The following is a 21,130-nucleotide window of genomic DNA, read 5'->3' on the forward strand; positions in this document are numbered from 1 at the left end:
ATTTACTGAGGAAACTTGTGAACTCATACCTTTTCCTTATCACAAGCACAAGCATGTAATCAAGTCCTACTGATGTGCTGTAGACCAAACATATCTTCCAAGGAATTATGAAAAGCAAAATACTCTCTTAAAACTAGAAATTTATATTTTATGGCTTATTGGCATGTGCCAATAGGTACTGAGGATAATATGAAAACAAGGGAGTTATGCTGGTGAATATCACGTAGCATGTGCCAAGTTAGTTTAGATGGATACATGATTACCCTCCCCTAAAAGGCGATCTTTGTATCAATATGTTATCTGCGATTTGTTGGGCCATATAAGAGTTCAGGCCTAATATGGTTGTTAAGACAAATGAATTAGTTTCTTCACTGAATTAAGTTTACCGTATATTTCTACAGTACTGGGTGGGAATACGGAAGACTGCAGAGAATACCCTTTTGTAGGAGGGTAGTGGGTGGGAGGTCATGTTGGATGAGAGTAATCAGTTCCTCGGGTGTGTGTGGTGTGCATATGCCCCTCCTTCCCACGATATGTGCAAAATTATTTTTCTGTCATTCCAAACTATTTTCTTTGAATTTGTTGATTCATACTCAGGCCGCACCTTTGCGGGCATATGAAAAAGAATATATGGACATGCCAATACATACACACTTCTACAGTCTAGCCAGTGTACACACAAAGTAAGAAGATTCAAATCAGAATAATTTGACTCATATTTATTGTGTACTACACACATGTCATGTGTATTGTTATGTTATACGCCGGGACAACCAATCTGATATAACACACTATCTCTGTAGGAAGTGTTACATATATTGCCTATGGCTGTGACACACATAGGCACCTATATTTAGTCTATGGTATTATGTATATTTAAGGTACGTACATGGAAAGGACGAGTATATTATGATATATCTCCATACACAACACAGTACATACATATAGTGCATATACATATATGCTCATTCCTGACTTGGCAATAAACTTTATAATCTGCATCCCTTATGCAATCCTGTCGGCTTTCTTCATGTGGCATTGCGTGAATTCACCATAACAGCCGGGATGTGTGTGTTCACGAGATACGAGCTCCAGTTGATGCAGGCAGGATCACAATCAAACATGGAATCCTCATTTAGCTTGTCTGTAGTGGTCGCCACCCACAGCTTCCTCATGTTCGTGTCATCAAAGCTTCGTAGGACACAGGGAAAATTGGATTAGTACAGTAAATGATGAGCAACAAACAATTTAAAACATTCTCTAGCCAACAAAAACCTTGCGGCAAAAGCCATACATCCTACATTCCAAATTAATTGAAGTTTTAGATTAGTCATAATTAAGTCAAACACTTTTAAGTTTGGCCAAGTCTATGGAAATGTATGCTAGGATCTATGAAATCAAATATATATTGTGTGAAAATATATGTACTCATAGGTGTACGTAATCCCACATTCAATATACATCTTGTAAGTAACTATTACACCCGAAAATACACATGTTCAACATGATTTCACGCGCACCCCCATGAATAGTAAATTCAGAAAAAGAAGCAGAAAAAAAATCTGAATTTTGGGGTATCGTCGACCATTCTACTCATTTGTGTAGTTTCGTGAACGAAAATGTCACCTAGGGTATTTCATAGTAAAGAAAATACGATCTGACTTTACCATTCATTCAAATAGTGTTTTCGAACAAAGCGTCGATTTTGTTATTTTTTTCCAGAATACCAAGGATGTCATTTCTTCGTGAAACTTCATATACAAGAGTACCTATTATACCTCTATATCTATTATACATATATAAATATACAAGCATGCATGGTAAAAGTGTTGACAAACAGTAGTATTCTACAATAATTTTTTTACTATCAATGTTAATGCCTTACTACAATATTGTGAAAATTACTACATTTTGTACACCGGTTTACTATATTTTGTATACATTTTTCCTAGGGCCACACACACACACACACACACACACACACACACACACACACACACACACGCACACACACACATTTTCTATACTCCTGGGGTATGTACACCACGGTCAATATACCTCTTGTATATACTCGTATACCACTTTATCTTTCTCAATATAGTTTTAATAAATTATTTTAAGATACCGTAATATGAATAGCATGAAAGAATATCGCCAGCTCCTTATTTTTGCAATAAACACTTCGTACGTCCAAAAAAGCAGTATATATGCAATGATGCAAACTATGTAAAATATACGAACTTGGATTTTTTAGTACAGCTCCTCTCATGTATATAGAAATTACTAATGGAGCACATTACAAATAACAGAGAACTATAACCAATTTATCAAAGTGATATGGACTCCTTGGATTTTATGTACTTCCATAAAAAATATACCTCTTAAATAAAAATATAGTATACCTCATTATAATCCTTAATTTGATGAAATAACCGACGAACGTCACGATTCGAGTAATCAGACCGGACGATTCCTTGGTGGATGTTCGTGTTCCTACTGCATTTCTTTCCCCTTGCATGTGTGAGTCTTTTTAGAGCAACTAATTGCATGAATGAAAAATGCAAAAGTGATGCATGATCTCAGCCTAGATTCTCTATGATTTTGAAATTCAAAATGTTTTATTCACAATTATATCCGTTGCGACGAGATCTTTGAAATTAGATCCCATGTTGGTATGTTCTGACGGTATATTTTTGGATCCAAAGTTACCAGGCCCGAGGTAAGCAAGTTATCATCATGTTGTTTACACTAAATTATCGGGGCATAAAAACGGTTCCGAACCTTCTCTCTCATGGATGTGCATGCATACGTACTAGAGGACAAAAAATTGATGTTATCATAAATTCTTCCGTTTCAAAAATTCAAAATGTTTTGTATCTCAAACTGTCTGTCCGATTCAAAATTTGTTTTCACCTCTGAATCCATCATGACAAGACCTTCAAAACTAGATCCTATGCGGTATGCCTCGACGGCTTTTTTCGGGTCAAAACTTACCACACCTTGGGTACATAAGTTACCACGCTTCTTACACAAAAGTTACCAGGTATGTTTCAACAACCTTTTTCCTGGGTCAAAATTATCAGGGTATTTGTAAGTAAGTTATCATGTGTTGTGTATATTACCATGTTATTTATACAGAAGTTACCGGGTGTATGTAATCAATAAATAATTTCTCTACTAGGTGAAAGTTACCATGGTGTTTGTACGTAACTTACCACGTATGTGGTATGTAAATTACCATGCTATTTACACAGAAGTTAAGGAGGGTATGTTTGCAACAACTTTTTTCACGGGTCAAAGTTACCATTGTGTTTGTACCCCCCTCCCTGGTCAGTTACCGTGGTGTTTGCATGTAAATTATCATATTTGCAGTGTGTATATTACCATGCTATTTAGAAGCCATTAATGAGATCAAGCTCAACTTAGGGTCTTTAGAGACGAGGTCGAGTGTTCCTGTCATATGATGTATGCTGGCAAGCAAATAGGTCTTGGTTGAAAAACATCTACAAAAGATTTTTTGTCTAATTGATTTGTTGGATTCAATTAAGGGTGTCGGTGAATAGATTAAGAGTTCAATTGCCACCTCAATCACCTTTCTTTTATAGAAAGGATTTAAAATCAACAAAAAACATGGCCTGGAACCAACATAGCCTAAGACCTCGTAAAGATACTCACGAAGAGAAAAAATGGCAAAGGGAACCGCTCGGGAGCGGGAGATCTTCAGTGGGAGAAAATCAGAGGGGGAGAGCCGCTCGCGAGTTTGCGGTCCTCACACGCACAAAAGCAAGGGACATTGGAGTCGTTCGGATGTTTCTAAAAAATATCACTTTCCCTATTTAATTGTCCCATTCTAAATATATCTTATTAATTATTCTGGGATACCTAAATACGAGTTATATTAAAAATGATAACGGGGTATAATCACTTCATCTATTTAGTATTTGAAGAGTGGAAGTACACAACCCCGAGAGTATATAACCATTTTCCTTTACCTAAGTGATTATATATGTAACATTGCTTGCACATGCATTCTAGATTTTTAATTGTACCTAATACTTGGTAAGTTAGTTTAGAATAGTTAGCACTAGTACACATCGACCATAATAGTTAGCACTAGTACAACATTCTCAGATTTCTCAGTAAAATGAAGCACATACGTTCACACTTGTACAGATAACCCAACCAACACTATGAAACGTCACTATACCTTTTCCACAAACAGAATGTTCTAGCTGGTCCTTGACGACAGAGGCTACAATTTTTTGGTAGGAACTATGAATTTTTAAGAATAGAGTAAAATTTCCATCACTGCCACTATTATGTCCTTATATAGAAAGTACCAACTACCGCTAGCAACATCTAGTTCCAAACATGTGTTATTCTAAACTTCGCTAACACAGACCTGAAGTCATGGTAGGTCTTGTGAAATTTACTTGTAGATATCCACGTAAGAAGCATTCAAAGAACTACTTATTATTGAAACAATGCTAACACAAAAAGTTCACATGTAGTTTCCAGAACATTCAAATAAACTAAATCTACTTCCTGTGAAATGAAAGCCGAAAGTAAATATTGGTTTGTGAGACCAATCACTAAAATGGTACGTGGTTCTAGACTCTTATAACAAAATAGCGTTACTTCTGTGGTAGTCTACAAAATTAAGTTGAAGCTACTCACCACCCTTTAAAGAAGACATATGGAGCGTACAACTTGGCGACAAGCATCAAGAAATTGTAGCCACGGTTCAGCTTATTGTAACTCTTGGAAAATGAACCCCCAAATACACTCATCACATGCAACATCTATATATCACAAGATTTCCCAAGTCATTACATAATTCACAGTTTTAACATATTTATTTCATCATTTCTAAGTAAATATCTATTTAAATGACTTGAATATGAACCTGTATTTCTTTCTTTTCTGTTAAAACTTCTCTCTCTCTCTCTCTCTCTCATCTATAATTAGAAATATTCTAAGTACCAATGCATATTGCAATGCGAACTACAGCAAAATAAAGGGAGGGTTCTTGGAGATTGAACCTGTAGTTTATAGCTATTATTGTCGACGTCTACATATTCACATAGACTGAAAGTACATATGAATTGGAAAGAAAAATGTACGTACCTCTAATGCTATCTTATACCGTAGGATCATGTATAAATGGAAATGTGTGTATTTCTTGAAAAGGAGCACCCTTTTATTCTTGACAATCCTCCCACCATTGGATACACGAGGATTTGCACGAAAGTACTCATAAAGTGATTCCTCCGTAATAGAATAGTTCAGAGGATTCCGATGGCCTGAGGTCACATGGTAAATTGCTTGAGCTCTATGCTGGTCCCAATGAATGGCCATGGCAACCATCATTGCATTAATCACCATGTCTCCTGGTATCTATAAATATTGTAGTTTTCAAATTAAATTCAAACCTATAACTATAATAATACCCCATAAATGTATATGCTAGTTAATTACATATGAGTGAAACGTATAAACTACATATGCGTTAATAGTACACTAATAATCCCCAATTATATTAAGAATAATCTCTAGGCACCCTATTTGACGTAGTTGGCAAAACACATGCCTCTATACATGGTTAAACAACTTTTGATATGTGTATGCATGTTTTGGATTAGTTTTTGTGTAATACCCACCATATCACTTATGACATTATGGTCGGCGATGAAACATGGAAGTTTTTGGTCATTCTAGGCGACATACAACATATCAATTGTCCTGCAACCAATGTGACACAATCAACTAACACATACACAAAATTAGTACTAATGTAGATGCATAAAACGAGTTAGTATGAAGGACAAACACTTCATTTTATTTTTTTTTAGCTAGTCCCCTCTATCCATCCCGACATTGGATCTTGGAAAGTGCTGAGTATGATGCTGGGGCGGACTATGACAACCGGAAGGTCTCGTCCTAAGTTACCAAGCAACATCTCCCCTAAAGCCTTTGTGAGTGAGTACACGTTAGGCCAACCAAAGTGCCTAGCCCTTGAAAAATAATATTGTTAGCTCACGTTACTTATGTTAACTACAACATCTTGGTCACATATGTTTATAGAAAATCATTCAAATAATATGTATATTTATGTTTCCAAACCTTTTCAACCCAAGTTCCTTCATTTTCTTCTTTTCTAACTTGTCACTAGAGGATTGCACCCTGAGTGTTGACTTGAAATTCTCAACTAGTTTTATCTCAGCTTGAACGTCCAAGTTGTAACCTTTCCTTAGTGATTCACCTGGTTTGAATGGTTTCTCCATTAACAAGCCTTCTTGTTCACCGGCTACAAAAGCTACTCAAGACAGCAACAACAAGAGCAACAACACTACTTTTTGTGAGTATATGATGTTTCATCATATATATGCATAGAACATCTACATTCTAACCATATGTTTCATTACTTTCAAAAAGATGAGATAAGGAGCATGAGTTATGGACGTTCTTACCTGTGGAAACATGAAGGAGCATTTTGAGATTACCACACTTGTTTGCTAAATGGCACACATGGGCGACCCCCAAGGCATTTGATGCCAAGGCAACATCATATCTGCACACGGAATATCCAATGATATGCTGATTCACAACCTATATGTTAGCCTTCTAAAACAATACATCAAATGGTGACATACATAAATTTCCTATTGGCTATTTCTTCACTAACACGATAAGTATCTTGTTTGTCATTAGGTTTCTCATATATCAATTAATGTTCCTAGCATAGATCAACAAACCATATTTATGAAAAAATGTATTTAAGATGAACCCTCGCAAAAAATGTATTGAAGATGACAAGGTTATGCATGACTGGAAAAAGAACTAGACCGATATGTAGATGAAGTTTTTCTATTTGAAACTACATGACTCTTACTTATGAGTATTTAGCATAATTTATTATACTACTTTTCTCCTAAGAAGTTGGTACTTTGAATCGGGTGTCCATGTCAGTCGATTAAGAAATAAATGTTTCTCAGTCTACTAGTATTATAAGCACCTCTCGTAGAAGCTAGTAGTTGCAGCTACACTGACAATGACATCAATTTCCTTGGATATCTGCTCAATCGTAGAGCTTGGGAGTGCACAATTTTCGTACACAATATCTCCAGCTAAAGGGAAAATTTTGTCTTTTATCAAAGAGTTGAAATCAGCTCCGTGCCTCCTTCGCAGAACATCAAAGAGTTATGTTCCAACAACCTACACAAAATAGTATAAGAAAAGCTAAGTTTGAAAGATACTTGAATTTCACAAATAAGTTAATACAGATCAACTTCTTTTAACATCCATAGCGAGGATTGGGCCGCACATTCAAAAACGGCACTAGCTGGGAAACAACAATGTGACTGTCAATGTGTCACTAGTTAGACTTGCATCATACAGAAGTAAACACCGCAGAAGACAAGGCGATTCATGCTCTCCAGATTAGCCGAGGAACAACATGATGGAGTGCGCCATTGTTGAATGGAGGCATTTGAATGGACATCGTGAAGTGAGAACACCGAGTCAGCTTGAAGAGGCATGGTGCAGCGAGCAGAGACAATTACTGGCAGACATATATTACAAAGGTTCTACATGGCTTGCTATAGCTAGGAGGAAATTTGTGGCACGCACGCGTGGGGGCACGGACCCCATTTTTCTTGCGTATATTACAATGGCTCTACATGGCTTGCTATAGCTGGGAGGGAATTTGTGGCACACATGTGTGGGGGCACCGACCCCATTTTTATTTTAGCTTTCAATTTTGAACCTTTCGTATCTTCTAAATAGAAATCCAGATTAAGTTTTGATTTCATATTCCTATTTCTCGTGATGAAGAATTTCAAATAAGACCCTTTTTATATATGTTTTGGGGACTTTAAAGAACTTTGTTATGTTTCATCTACTGAAACTTGATACATAGAACGAAAAAAGATCACAAATTCCAGAAACTAAAACTTAAAACTTGGTGTGCAATGGTGTGGAATCCAACAACTTTGCAGATCGTGAGGCAATTGTGTGGCCGGACACGGCTGGGTAGGTGTGTGCCCCTGCGAATTTCCGTGCTATAGTTGCGTTAATTGACGGGGCAATGTTTTAGTAATTGTATGTATATTAGCCACTAGCGCAATGTCTCCAAATAACTCTTCTATATACTTGACATAGCTTCTTTTTTTAACATTATACTCACGATAGCTTGGTGTTTCCACGGGCCCGGTCCGGAGATTTCAGGGGCCCGCGGTGAAAGGAGAACATGGGGCCCATCAAATATTATCCTTAGATATAATACTAACCCACTAACAATATACTAAAAAGTGACTTAGAGGTATGTGTTCTTTGACATTGTGTCATCTGGAGGTGGGACATGGCGTGTTCTTCTCTCGATGACTTGTCTATCAACATTGCCTTGTGGGGCCAATGATGTGACGTTTCCAGTAAAATCATGCATACACCTAGTGCATAATCAGGAAGATCCTCATCACTGGCTCGACTAGTGCGGCCCACCCAGGGCCATCTCCAGAAATTTGGGCCCCTGGTGCGAAACGCAAAACCGAGTCCCCTGTATTTGAATAACTTATGTAACCAAAGTATACTCTTGCGTAATTATGTAACTCAGATACATGTTATTTCATAAAATATTTGAAAATATATGAATACTAAAATAGCGGAGGGCCGGGCGAATGAATCGAAGGATTCAGGTAATGGTATTTATGATAGAATACTTGACAATTTAAAATGTCACATGGTAAAAAATGCTACTAAAATAGAATGTTTCACTTGAAATAAAGGTTTTGTTTTGCGGGGCACTTGGAATACAGGTTAATTATATAAAGTTGGTTTTTCGAGATAATCTGGGCGGCAGAGCGGCCGAGCCTCGGCAATAGGTGAAGATGCGGTCAGACGCATGCTCAAGATTAATGGATTGCCCCACCTCACAAACAAACAGCATATCAGGGTCCTAGATGGACCTCACCCGCTTGATCGAGTTGATTTAGCGACTTGTCTCTCAACAACATTGCCAGCGTGTGCGCCCCTGGTCCAGCGCGGCGAAAAATGAAAGAAAACCACTGTAAACCGAGAAGATAAATAGAGAAAACCAAAAGAAAACAGAGAAAAAAAAGAAAAATATCCAGCAAAACACAGAGAAAAAATGCTGAAAAAGCAAAAATCCTGGAAAAGCAGTGTTAATCTACTTATTCTGCCTCAAGTAGACCTCGCCCCTGTATTTCATCAAGAACTCGAGCCGAGCCTAGTGGCTAACAACACTGGAAATACACCAGGATTAAATCCGTGCTCGTGCGGCCGTTCCCTTTTTCTTCTCTTTCTTTTAAGCGGGAGTTAATGGGCTGGCCCATTACCGCAAATGCTTGCACGCGAGAGATCATTCCATCTTGATTAATGCGAGATATACAACTCCCGTGCAGAACCAGCACAATTTTTACCAGTTTTCTCTTCAAGGATGGGCCCCACGATTATGGGGAGGCCCTGTGCGGCCACACCGCTCACACACCCTCATGGAGAGGCCTGGGCCCACCTAGTGGCACCAGAGGTATTATGGTCGGCATCAAACGGAACTAGAACTAGTATTTGCCAAACCTAGTGCGGCTTACCCGCACTTAACCATCGGTATCCCTTTCCCATTTAAACAAAGAAAGTCCCAGGCCCACTCACGAGAAGGAAACAATTAAGCTTTCTTCCTCCACGAGATGTAGAGAACAGGTTCTGGTGCTCTAATGGTGATTGATACTAGGGTGCTCCCCGCTCCATTCTCGCCTATACTTGGAAAGGGGGCCCCTTTTTTTCGGGGACCGAGGTGGCCACCCCTCTCACCCTTCGCCATCCCCTCAGGGCCAGCTCTGTACTTCCATCCAAGGCGGATTGTAGCATCTCAAGGGCATTAACTAGTATCAACAATATATTCAGATTTATAGTTATATTGTTGTAGTCCCACTAAGGCAAGTTATTTCCGATAATTAGTCACAGTCTCTATTTAGTTTATCATTATAATTGACCAGTTTTTTATATAAACATTTTTGTGATAGAAATTCTTATTTCCAAAATTACGTTTTGTAAATCAACTTATCTAGACCAAAAATATATATTTCAATAACATCCATGTTCTTTTAACGATTAATTACATGATTTCATACAAACTATGGTTATTCATTCCAATATGTTTAAATATGTTTCAAAACTACAATTTCCTTACCCCGCAAAAAAAACTACAATTGCCTTGTAAGGCTTACCATGTATGCATATTTATTATTTTTATATTTTGATGTCAAAATACTATTGTTGGTAGTTTCCATGATAGCTAGCTATAACTTTTCGTAGTTTACAGGGATCTCACCTCTAAGCCATGAAAACCACTATTTAAGACATTGAGTAGTAGTAGTAGCTAGTTTATTCCTTCATTTTGGCCATAAGGTAAAATATTTGTGTGAAACATGTGATGGCTCCTGATAGTGCACTCTATTGACATAGGAGGAGAGGCTTGTTTAAGTTTATTTTGTCCTATGTTTGTTGGATGAAAATATATGCAATCATGGCTTACTTAACTACCACATAACCATGATTACGACTAGATAGGAAAAAGGAAGAGCTGAAGAAAGAAAGGGCATGCATAGTTGTGACAAGGACATCCTTCTTTTATCTTTTGCCGTTATCTAAAGGTGACGACGATGATGATGATGATAATGATTACTATTATTATTTGTTATATATACCATGGGTTATTCCTTAGTGTTGTCTACGGCGGTCATTGGATGTCTGGAGATCATATGAAATTTAATTAACATCTGACTAAGATATAGTATCTGATACAGAGGCCAAAACTATCATCTCATTTCTCTTAGGTAAGAGAGGACATTTTTTTTATTCCTCATTCATAGTCCAGATCTTCCCTTGATTCTATTGTTAGACTGAAGGCAAATCGTACCTCCGTCAGCACACGATGCTGGGCGGATGCGGCGTCTGGTGAGCGCACAAGAAGGTAGAGCTTCCTCACGTCCGGCTGGACCCTTAGTATCTTCTCCACCAGCACTACATTATACCATGCATATATGTTATTGCACACAAAGCTCTAAATATTTTTGACTTGATTCAACCTCTGAATTGATTAGTAAGCTAAGCCATGTGTGGACCAGTAATCAAACAACTACGCCGAACTTTCTTTTTGCAACACTAATATGATAATATAGGACTAGGACATGACTGTCCAGACCTATGCTCAATCCGCCACTAAATAAAGACCATTCTACTTAGAAAAAGAGGGAGAACAAGTGCATGAGTAGATTGGTACTCAAATGTACGTACATTTCCCGAGGAAGCCCGTCGAGCCGGTGATGAGGATGCTCCTGTCCCGGAAACACCCGATCACCGTAGCGGCGTCCATGGCTTCCTGGATAGCTGGATTAATCTTTGTGTGGGTGATCGCTGTTGGCTGGGAGCTAGCTATTTATAGGCGGAATAACCATCCACGCGGGAGATGTTCATTCCTTCCGTGGGGGACGTGGGTGCTTTACAGCCATAGCTTTAGAGCATCTCTAAGAGAGCCTCATCCCCAAAAAGAAAAAAACTCCTGAATAAGTAGTTATTGGGCCTGTCCCAATAATTGAGAAGTTTAGAGGTGAGATGTTTTTTCAGAGCCCAATAATTCTTTCCCATTATTAAATCTAACATATGGGTCTTACTTATCAATGAATCTCTTTCTGAGATCACAGCGGCTCTGGTGGTAACGGTGGTGGGCGATGACGGAAGTGCGGATTGTGTCAACGGTGGCACCGTGGTTCGTCGACGCGGTGGTGGGCTGCGACGGCGGAGCGGTGGTACGACAGTCGACTCTGGTGGCAGCGTGATGGTCTGAAGGGTAGCGTGGAGGTCCGACAGGTGGTCGAATTGATGACGCGCTGGTCCGGTGAGTGGTCTAGTGGATGGTGCAATGGTCCGGCGGGTGCTCCGATGATGGCATGGTGGTCAGGTGGACTTCTCGGGCGTCTTGCGGCACCTAAGGGGCCAACCCGGGCACTGTCTGAGCTTGTAGTGTGTTCCCTCATTTGAACCTTGAGGTTGTTCAAAAGGGTCAACATCTTCAAAACCGTCTAAGACCTTACACATAAACACCCTAGCCAAGGTGGCCGGCATCGAAATATTGTGCATGAGTTTGACTTTTGCCGCAACGACAATAACTGTTGTGACCTCTTTTAGTTGGCCGTTCACCATGGATTGTAGAGTGCATGGGTGTCCACCTGCCAAACCTATGTTTGTTTTCTTGATATTTATTAGATCAAACACTCGCCGCATACTGTTTACTTGCCCTTTACATATCTTTTCTCAAAAAGAAATGGACAGTCCGAAATGACCATGTTAATGAGTAACGGACCCCAAGTTTCATGCCTTGGTTCTAGGTGCACTTCCGCGACCGGCCGGAATATGCATTATATATCTCCACAATTAGGCCAGATGGACAGGTACACATAACCTCTAGCTATTTTACGTGCGACGCTTCGCTTCGGCTACGTCGTAGTGTAGTGTGTGGCCGGAGAGTGGTCGGTTCCGGCGTAGAGCATCTTGCTTTCCTGGAGCAGCCACTGTTTCTGCAGTATAATTGCGATGCTGCCGAAATCGTAAGGTGTCGCTACCCTATTAAAGAAAACTCATTAGTTAACAGTCGTCATCTACCCTTTAAAACATGTCGTCATCTACAATTACATCGGGGAGATGCCAGTTGTGAGAAGTAGGTCGCCGTTCGAGGTCATCATGTTGCACGCGACCAAACATATCAGAACCTATTTGAACGGAGATAACCGCCAGGAGCACGTTTTGCAATTTGCACACTATTATTGCCTCATAAACTACACGAAAAAACATACATTGCCGTGTGTTTCTTCATAAGGGCATCTTCAACGGCAATCCCTCCTCTCCGCGCCCATCCACGTATAGTGGGACCAGTCCGCGGACACGGATGCGGGAGGACGACATCCAACGCTAGCCGCATACATTTTCATAAAACTCGAACCAACTGTACGAAATTCGTGCAAACAAGTTAAATTTTGATATAAACATGGTGGGTTCCATTGAAACTAGTAGAATACGTACATAATACCGGCTGATATTTCGTCCGATGAACTAAAAATCTTAAAATAAAACCCTAAACTAGCATATTCTTCACACTGACCTCGTAGGTCATGCCGGGCTGGCCAGCGGCTCCTCCATCATCGGCGCCCGTTCCAGCGTCATAGTCGTCGTCGGGCTTCGGGCAACAAAAGCTGGCGGTGTAGCAGCAGGGCTTCCGGCGGCTGTCTGACGCTCGCGGATGATCCTCTCCGATTCCTCCTGCGCTGTGCGCAATGCGGCCGCAGTCACCGAGGACATGGGCTAGGGAAAAGAGCGGCGGTCCTTGTAGGAGACACCGTTGGTGGCGTCGATTTCGGCAAGGGACCATCCCTCGCTGTACCTGGCCATCTCCCCATCATCTACGAAGAAAATCATTAGGTAACAGTCGTCATCTACCCTTTAAAACAAGTCGTCATCTACTATTACATCGGGGAGATGCTGGTAGCGAGCAGTAGGTCGCCGTACTTAGGTCATCACGGAGACCATCCATCCAATTGCACGCGACCAAACATATCAAAATCTATTTGAACGGAGATGACCACCAGGAACACGTCCTCCAATATGCACATAATTGCCGCACAAAAAACAATACATTGCCGTGTGTTTCTTCGTAAGCCCAGTGTAAAAAGATACATGTCTCGGAAACACCCGATCACCGTAGCGGCGTCCATGGCTTCCTGGATGGCTGCAAATCAACGCCCCAATGCGCGCTGAATCCTATCGCTCGATTAATCTTTGTGTGGGTGATTGCTGTTGGCTGTGTGCCTAGCTATCTGTAGGTGGCATAACCATCCACGTGGGTGATATTAATTTCTTCGCGGGAGACGTAGGTGCTTTAGGCCTTGTACAATGTAGGACTAGCCATAGCCAGGGCGGACCCAGACTGAAAATTACCCGGTATCCACATAGAAGAACACATCAAAAAATCAATGACCTACACACTAAATCAATGGATTATATTAAGCAAGTGTAGATTTGACCCGGTGCCAGTTACACCGGCTAGCTGTACGTAGCTACGCCCCTGGCCATAGTGGGAAGTAACTTAGACTAGTAACATGCATATGTTAACTAGTAACATGCAGATGTTATTAGTCTATCTTACTACCTCTATAGTGGGGAGTACTATATGTGTGGTGTCATGCGACACTTCATTTATTAGGTTATATTCTTTTGTCTTGATATGTATGATGTTACTCATACTATGAGTAACTAGCTATATAATCACATGCCTCTCTTTTTTCATTAAATAGTCGCTACATCGTTTATTTGCCTAGATATGTCGAAGTTACCACCTATGTTACTCCCACTCTGGGTTGTCTTAGATGCTTAGGGGAGATGCTTAAAGAAATAAATCAGTTTTCTTTAAGAACGGAGCTTATTTGTAGAGGATAGACGCGTAATTAGGCGTCTCTTCTATGATACCCCACACGTTGTTGCGGGTATATTTTGCAACAAACTTCAATGTGATTCGTTGTATGAAACATGAATATTTGAAGTAATAATATAAAAAGTTGAAACTGAAAATACATGTAATTTATTATGTTTGATTACTATATGGTTGTAGAATGTCTATTACATCATAATAGAATGAAACTTCTCATGTATGGTTGCATATTTTGAGATGGGTCTTTTTCATGCATGTTTCATGATGAAGTGGCATGGTTGCATGTTAAGAGGCCTATGGTAGTCGGCCTGGGCCTTTTCTCATACATGGTGTGCGATGATGTGCCTTGCTTGTATGTTGAAAAAAATAGTTAGTGGGGGTTTGCTATTTAGATATAGAAGATAGGCACTAGTGCTTCAAAAAACTCAATTTATTTTCCTCAGCATCTAGTATTGTGCAAGGCCTAATGGCCATAGGTTTAGAGCATCTCTAAGAGAGCCCCCTCTCCCACAAAAGAACTCCCTAACAAGTAGTTATTGGGTCTTTCCCAATAATTTAGGGGAAGTGTGCAGATGAGATGCTTTTTGATAGCCTAAATAATTCTTTCCCCAGTTTCGAAAATAAAAATAAAAATTCTCCTCAATATTAAATCAAACATATGGTCCTTAGGTTTCAATGAGATATCTCTTTCTGAAGATCACGACAACTTTGGTGGTGACGGTGTCTGGCGGCGTGGTGGTGGGCGGCGACGGCGGAGTGACGGTCTTGTAGCCAGCTCTAGCAGATGCGTGATGGTTCGGTGGGTGATGCGGAGGTCCGACGGGTGGTCCAAACTAGCCCACCCGACCCAACATAAATTCATCCCCATCCACTTCACTCCACTCCACTCCACCACCCAAGCTCACCTTCGGCTGTCTCCGACCGTCTTTGGCATGGCGGGCAGCGTATTCGAGTCCTTCACCTACAGATCCGTCGATCCCGAGCTCATCCCACGCAGCCCCGAGGAGGAGATGGCTGTCCGGCTTGCACTACGCCGCTCCCGGGAGGAGGCATGTGCACTGTAGCGTTCGGACTCCTTGCGTCGGGAATCCAGTACGTCCACTCAGATGGCGCGTGGATCTGGTGCTAGGGCAGCCGTTGCTGCCTCACCGGAGGCGGTGTGGTCTGTCTAGCGTCCGAATGTGGTGGCGGATGCGCAACCCCTATGTTGACGCGCCGAGGCCATGGACGCACCGTCGCGTCATCTGATGAAAGCATGGCGGCATGCCCGCCGTGCGAGGCAGCAGACGCGGGAGGCCGCGGCAGCCCTTGTGGCGGTGGACGTCGGCGAGTAGGAGTCACATTCTCTGGTGCCCCGTATGGTGCACCAGTCTGGGTGCCGCAACCACGTCGTGGTGGATGACGCCGACTCATTGCAGGACGGATCCATCATCGATCTGGCGTCCACCCGCACCCAACGGGTTCGGTGCTCCGATGAGGAAGAGTAGGGTATGAGAGATGGCGGAGCCTTGAGTCCCGTGAGCTTGCTCGTGTTCCATGCCCTACTCTACCTTGTCGGTGACCGGACCAACACTCTGGGGAGCGCTCCGAACATGGGCACGGCCGAGCCAGACGAGCTCCACTTAAAGATCGCTTTACATTGCATGTAATAATATGGATTTCAGGTTTCTAATTTAAGTTATCCGGATGTGGAATCTTTTATTCGAGACGTGACTGGTCAGTATCCACGAATGCGCGTCCGCGGGCGTTTGAGGGGCCGAATTTGCCATGTCCGGCTGAAGATCCTCTAATGGCTATAGCTTTGATCCGACGGGTGCTCCATCAATGGCGTAGTAGTCCGGTGGACTTCTCGGGCTTCTTGGGCCACATAAGGGGCCACCCCAGGCACTGTCTTGAGTTTTTGTAGTGTGTTCCATCGTCTGTACCATGAGATTGTTCGAAAAGGTCTACATGTCTTTTCGTGATATTTATCAGATCTAACATAAGACGTATTTTTTATGCTATCAGATCTAAGATGCCCTTCACAAGTCTTTTCTCTTAGAAAATGGACTATCCAAAATCACCGTCTTAACGAGTTACGGACCCCAAGTTACATGAATTACTCCTATGGAGCCCTTGCTCCTATGGAGGAATGACATTTTTTTATTCCCACGAGTAACAAATTAATGTTCTGTTTTCTCAAAGTCTATACGTGCTTGATGGCGTAAAACGCAAACTCTAACTAAAATATATTGGTTCATCACCACCGTCACCATCACCACCGCATATTCGGACGGAAATCCGGATGACAATTTAAATGAAGTTAGTCTAGAAGACTGTTGGGTGAACCGTTGTTATATCCATTGGGGAAATCGTAAGGTGTCGCTACCCTATAAAGAAAATCATTAGGTAACAGTCATCATCTACCCTTTAAAACAAGTCGTCATCTAGTATTACATCAGGGGGATGCTAGTTGTGAGCAGTACACTAGTTGTGAGCAGCCCGAGGTCATCACGAAGACCATCCATATCAATGCGCGCCACCAAACATTTGAAAACCTATTTGAAAGGAGATGCCCACCAGGAAGTGTTGCAGTTATCACATTATTGACTCATACACTACATGAAAAAAATGCCTTTTTGTTTCTTCTTAAGCCGAGTGTAATTTATCAACCACCTGGCATATAAGCGGATAAACCAAGTGAAACAGCAAGGCATGCATAAAACACTCAGCCTACGGCACACTCTCGACATACTGCAGGTAAAACACTCACTTTTAGACGGCACACGACGACCAATACGTCCATGACACATGGACATGCTCGCCGCACTTGACCGCTCTGTGACAGCAGGACGTGTAAGCCGAGTGCCCTCTAAGAGCTGTCTTCGCTTATACATTACAATTTCTTTGATACGGTTTTTATGTGGGCATCACCACCTGATATAGATTCGTCCTTGATACGGTTACCGGTTGAAATTTCTTGATGTGTCCCTCTCTAGATGCTTTTAGTGCCATCGGGAATTTAGTGGGTTCACCACCTCTTATAGAAAACAAGTGTTTTGTGTTTTGTACGCCACACATGGGGCTGACTTGTATTCACAATATATAGGAGTACATGCCTTGGTAATCAAGGTAAATCAAAAGCAAATCCTCAGCCGAATCAGACTACAATATTCGGTGGGATATTGTGCTAGTTTCCTATTACATGTGATATGAACAAAAGGTATACTTTAACATCCACCCTCAGCTTGTGCGTCGTATGGAAGCAAGCATAAGCTGGAGCGAAACTCATTGAAGAGTTGTGACGGCAATCCTTTTTTCATGATGTCAGCGTACTAATGCGAGGATGGCACATGAAGAACCCGGACCTCACCAAGAGACACCTTCTCCCGAACGAAGTGGATGTCAATCTCAATGTGCTTGGTGCGACGATGCTGTACCGGATTAGAGGCCATGTAGACAGTACTAACGTTGTCACAAAAGACAACCGTGGCAGACGTCAGAGGGCGATGAAGCTCACCAAGAAGCTGACGGATTCAATAACACTCAGCAACAACATGAGCAACCGCCCGATACTCCGCCTCGGCGCTGCAGCGAGATACGGTGGTCTGTCCTTTAGACGACCAAGAGACAAGGTTATCTCCGAGATAGACGCAGTAGCTAGACGTAGAGCGTCGAGTATCAGGGCACCCAACCAAATCAGCGTCAGAGTAGGCTGTAAGCACTGTGGAGGAGGAACTCGAGAGGTGTAAGCTGAGGTCGAGGGTGCCATTTATGTACCGGAGAATGCGCTTAACCAAGTGCATATGAGGCTCTCGGGGTGCATGCATGTATAAGCAGGCCTGTTGAACTGCGTGCGCGATGTCCGGTCGCGTGAGTGTCAAATACTGCAAAGCACTGGCGTAGCTCCGATACATGGTGGGATCGGAGAGAAGAGGTCCATCCTGAGCCGAGAGCTTGCACTTGGTGTCGATGGGAGTAGCGGAGGTGTTACAGTCAACCATGCCGGCGTGGTGAAGTAACTCCAAGGCATACTGTCGCTGAGAGAGGACCTTCCCGAGGATGTCCGAGTGAGAGAGAGGCCAAGGAAGAATGACAAAGCACCGAGGTCTGTCATGGCGAACTCTGTGTGGAGCTGCTGTGTCAGGTGTCGCAGGAGCTGATCCGTCGATGTAGTGAGAATAATGTCGTCCACATAAAATAGGAGGTAAGCGAGATCGGTGCCATGCCTGTAGATGAAGAGAGACACATCCGACTTGGAAGCGACAAAGCCAAGCCGATGTGCAAAGAGGGCAAACCGCTGGTACCAAGCGCGTGGGGCTTGCTTAAGGCCATAACGAGACTTGTGCAGGCGACACACGTAGTCCGGGCAGCCAGCGTCAACAAAGCCGGGAGGCTGCTGGCAGTAGACTTCCTCGTCAAGAGTGCCATGGACAAAAGCATTCTTGACGTCGACCTGGTGAATCGGCCACGACCGAGAGACCGCAAGGCTGAGAACGATGCAGATCGTCGCAGGCTTGACAACGGGGCTGAATGTCTCATGGAAATCAATGCCCTGTTGTTGAGAATAACCTTGTACCACCCATCGGGCCTTGTACCGGGCAAGGCTGCCGTCCGAGTGGAATTTATGTTTGAAGATCCACTTCCCTGAAACAATATGAGCACGAGGAGGATGTGGCACAAGAGACCACGTACCGTTAATGACAAAAGCATCAAATTCCTCGGTCATAGCACGGCGCCAGTGAGGGTCATGGAGTGCACCCCGGTATGTTTTCGAAATAGGAGAGGGAGTGAAGTGAGTCGCGGAGAGATTTAGACGGTCAATGGGCTGGAAGAGGCCACGTTTAGCACGAGTTACCATGGTGTGAGTGTTGGACGGGAAAGGGGGCTGGTCCACCACGACCGGCGGGGATGGACTAGTGGACGCCGAGGAGTCAGAGGGCGTCGGGCTAGGAGCGACCGCAGGCGTCGTCGTACGTGGAAGGAAAGGGCGGACCAGGAAAAGAACTGGGCCGGTCCGTACGGGGAGTAGATTGGGAGCCGCCATGCATGGCGGGTTGCGGGTTGGCATGCATGGCGGGTTGCGGGCGAGCGGGAAAGCCAGGCGGATGGCTGGGAAGTGAGCGCGTGGAAGAGCCAGGCGGGGTGCGGGCTGATGGGGAGTGGGTTGGCGGGGTGCTCGCTGGTGTGGTTCGCCTCGGTGTGGAGGGGTTGGCATGCACATGCACGTTGGGTAGGACAGGGCTGGATGGTATGTGTTGTGAAGCGACCAAGTCAACAAGAAATCAAGGAGCCGCTCCATACCTCTCCGCACGGTTCCCCTCCAACGAATCCTACTGTACGCAGCGCCGAAAAATCCTCACTTGGGAAAGCAGGCTGCCGCTCATGGGCTCCCGCTTGGGGTGAGCGTCTCCGGCGGCGCCGCCCGATCTCCTTCCTCCGGCGTCCCCTGCTGCCGCCGGGACCAGATCCGGAACCACCACGGCGCCCTCTCTCTTCTGCCCCTTGAAGGTCCGCCCCCCGCGACGGCTGCGTCGCTGTCTGCTCAGGCGCCTGTGACGGCCCAATGCTCACGGCGGCCACGCCGTCTTCAGGCAGCCAACCAAGGTCAATACACAATAACCTTCTAAAGTGGGTAAAACCTTCCCTTTTCTTGAGTGCATGCACTCGGCAGATCACCGAAACATGAGATTAAATAATCAAATCGATCCTAATCATCCACAGCGGGTTCAAATTTACTGTTTGGGGGGGGGGGGGGGGGGGGGGGGTTCACTTGTGCATATAGACTTGTCAACTGCAAAAAATAATAACTCCTAAACAAGCTAAGTCATCTACAAAAATCTCCCATTCATTTCATGAAAACTATAGTTTCAACACGATGTTGACATTCTTAGTGTCAAACTTTAGTGTTTTTTTGTGTGGAAATCAAACTTTTGTGATTCGTTGGATTTTAATAGATCTGGATCTAAAGTATTTGGACTGGGTTTGATATTACCATTTTTTAACGGATTTGATTATAAATTATTTTACTTGGATTTAAATTTGACATCTCTCCGTCTTGGTGCTTCGTACATGAATGCATTCCATTCGTGCCTCCACATGGGAGATGATTTGGATTTGAATACATATTCCATTCCAGTACATGCATATGTGTTCTAAGAAAAAGGTTCCCCCGCTTTGTATTACAAAGCAACCATTCGATACAACCAACGATAGGGGGTGGGGTGGAAGCAGCACAAACACGCCCAAAAGAAAGGAAAGAGAAAAAAGAAAAGAAACAAAAGCCGATAGCGGCGGATCGACAAAAACGACGAAGCCTCGTGACCGCTGCGTCCACCGGAGAGCGCCCACCAAGCTCCAGGACTCCGAAGTGCCGGTACCCAACAATACCTCCAAGAAGGGACGCGACAATGACGGCGCTGCTGCCAAGGGTTTCCCCCGGTACACGGCGAGGAGAGAGAAAGGGTAGCCCTGACGCCCTCCAGGAATGTCCGGCGGCACCCTCAGGCGCCACCACGTCGGTGTCGGCCAAGCCAACAGAGATTTCTCCTGATCCCAGCCTCTACCTCAGGCACTCCGGAGCTCGCCACCAGACCGACCACCACCCTGCACCAACACGGACACAAAGCTTCCCACGCTGTCTCACCACAGCACCGC

At 43.3% G+C, this 21,130-nt stretch overlaps 1 pseudogene; it reads right to left on the bottom strand.

Annotated features, from left to right (window-relative positions):
• Positions 1–852: 852 nt before the first annotated feature.
• On the bottom strand, positions 853–11,452 carry LOC109744582 (fatty acyl-CoA reductase 1-like; annotated as a pseudogene).
• Positions 11,453–21,130: the final 9,678 nt, after the last annotated feature.

The sequence above is a fragment of the Aegilops tauschii genome, chromosome 1, assembly GCF_002575655.3.
Source record: "Aegilops tauschii subsp. strangulata cultivar AL8/78 chromosome 1, Aet v6.0, whole genome shotgun sequence".
Classification (NCBI taxonomy): domain Eukaryota; kingdom Viridiplantae; phylum Streptophyta; class Magnoliopsida; order Poales; family Poaceae; genus Aegilops; species Aegilops tauschii.